The 2,533-nt window shown below is 44.2% G+C and overlaps 1 long non-coding RNA gene across 1 annotated transcript; it reads left to right on the top strand.

Annotated features, from left to right (window-relative positions):
* The first annotated feature begins 233 nt into the window (after window positions 1-233).
* On the top strand, window positions 234-2,030 carry LOC129381837 (uncharacterized). The gene is made up of 2 exons (XR_008609972.2): window positions 234-381; window positions 1,904-2,030. It is a non-coding gene; the product is annotated as an uncharacterized lncRNA (long non-coding RNA).
* Window positions 2,031-2,533: the final 503 nt, after the last annotated feature.

The following is a 2,533-nucleotide window of genomic DNA, read 5'->3' as shown; positions in this document are numbered from 1 at the left end:
GGAAATACGTCACGGTAGTATTAACGCCAACCGTTTGCTGCCGCGAGCGTGGAAAAAAAAAAGTGAAATGAAGTTAACAGACGTTGTTTCATTTTTTTTAATTCTTTCCTGACAAAGATAAAATAACTGCGATAAATTAAATAATACTTTGCGGCTTACTTTTCCTCCGTTGCCTAGCGACAGGCGAATGACGCGCCAGGTGCCTGCGTCATTCGTCAGAAACGCCACCGAACTGAGCGTGACAGGCCGCAGATCTGAGCGTTGGCCTGCCTGTTTTTGTATTTTTGGATTTAGCCTGGTTTGTTGGGCTCCCGGCGAATCCTTGCGTTCCTTCTGCACTTCGACGCGGCACCATGGGCTGCACTATTGTACTGCGGCAAGGTGAGAAATTTTGTTCGACAGTCTGTGACGCATTTCAAGCAATTAGGCTTACGGCACGGAACCTAGACTAGTGACGCAGTTAGCGAAAAACGGCTCGGCCGTCGTGGCACAGTAAAGTTGGATTAATGACTCGTACTGAGAGATGTTTATGCCGCTCTGAATGAGTCCAACATTATTTTAAATGATTTCGGTAGTTTTTCGTTACGCTGGTCGCACAGAGAGCTGTGACGCAGTTTCGTGTGCATTGAATCCTAATGGGACAAGTTTTGGCGCTTTCTCTAACCCGTAACATTATTGTAACTAATCTCGTAACATTTTGGGGTACTTTTGAAGCGCAGTGGCCGCGCCTGGCGTTGTGACGCAGTTAGCGAAAAGCAGCTCGGCCCTGTTGCGCAGTTAAGCTTCGCGCTTTAATGCACTGACGAGACAAGTTTGTGGCGCCTTCTCTGACGCCCAACATTGTTGAGCATTAATTTCGGTACTTTTTTTGTGACTGGTGAGGCACGCTCGCCTGGCCTTGTGACGCAGTTAGCGAAAAGCAGATCAGCTGTGTGGCGCAGTTTTTTCGCTTGAACTTATTCTTACAGGGACAATTTCATAACGCTTTTTCTGACTCGCAACATGATTGTAATTAATTTCGTTGCATTTTAGGATAATTCTGAGGCACACTCGCAGCACCTGTCATGACGCAGTGAAAAGCAGCTCGGCTGTGGTGAAAAAGTTAGTTTGGCGTGTACTGAATCTTGTGTTGCAACAGAACTGCTTGTTGGCGTAGTTGGTACTTGCTAAAAGACATGTTTTTTGCCGCAATTGAACACACACAAAAGGAAGACACATAAAGACAGCCTCCCGTGTTGTCTTTACGTGTCTTCCTTTTGTATGTGTTCAATTGCGGCAAAAAATATGTCTTTTACTGAATCTTACTGCGACAGGTTTGTGACAATATTTATGGCCCCACAACAACTTAAACCTTCTTTGGGTACTCACGCTTGTGGAAAACGCAATGAGCAATTGCGAAAAGTAATAACACGGGAGTGTGTTGCTTGCGCCGGCAGAACGCGCAAAAGATAATCCCAAAGAGCTCAAACACTAGGAACCTTTAGCTGGAAAATTCTGTCTTCTGCACGACTGAAGACAAGCTTTGCACCCACGCATTTGTCTTGAGTGCGAGTGGAAGGCATTCTGCGAGCGTCTAGCACGGCCTGGTTGAGGGCCTGTGTGTTCGTAGCGTACTGTCGCGTCGATTGTAGCGAAGTTCTTGTGGAAACGCGGAATAGCCCGTGTATTCGTGCTCCTAAAGGGCAGGAAGTAAGTCCCGGAAAGAGGAGAATGCTTGGAAACAGGATGTTTTCGTGGTATGCACGGTATTGTTAAGGATGAGTCGGGTATTTTCTACGCCATGTATGTAAAAGCGAAATGCTTTTCTTTTTAATGCCACCCATTCAGCACTTCCAGCTCTACATGAATTATTCGTATGTGTTAATACCAAAATGACACATGCTTGTAGTTTAATTTTTTTCAGCTGACGTCGTCCGGTGGAGCTTCGTACGGGTACTACTGCTGCTTACCTGGTGCCACAACGTTGAATGAATGCACAAAAAGCCCGCAACGAGCATTTGTATAGAATAAAATATTTTCTCATTTCACAAGGCGTCTTGGGTCTTCATGAAACTAAAATTAAATTATGGGGTTTTACATGCCAAAGCATTAACTATACCTAAACATTACTCAGTGGTACATTCCTTTTCATATGAATTGCATATGGCACGTATATCTCGTTGGGTACAGGTAAACAAGTCGATGTTAGCAGATTCGTTCGCGTTGAGTAGGGAAGGAAGCGTGTGTTGAAGGCGCTCTTTCCCGTGTTGGCACCAACCAGTTTTCGGGGTGTCTGAAAGGGTAACTCTTTTTATTTTCTTGTAAGTTTACTACATGGCCGAATCTTACGTATATTATTTCTTGTCTCTATTTTAAAACGAATGCTGAGCCGATACTGATACAAATTAAATATTTTGATTATACCAGTTTCAAGAAAAAAGCGTTTGGTGGTTCTTCCGTAATTTGCATTAAAGACCCTGCGAAGAAACTTTTTTTGCAAAATATAAATTTTCTGTAGACAGGACGGTGTTGCAGTGCCCCATACCAGATCGCA

The sequence above is a fragment of the Dermacentor andersoni genome, chromosome 1 (genome assembly GCF_023375885.2).
Source record: "Dermacentor andersoni chromosome 1, qqDerAnde1_hic_scaffold, whole genome shotgun sequence".
NCBI classification, from domain to species: domain Eukaryota; kingdom Metazoa; phylum Arthropoda; class Arachnida; order Ixodida; family Ixodidae; genus Dermacentor; species Dermacentor andersoni.
This window is presented reverse-complemented; position numbering and strand designations above follow the sequence as displayed.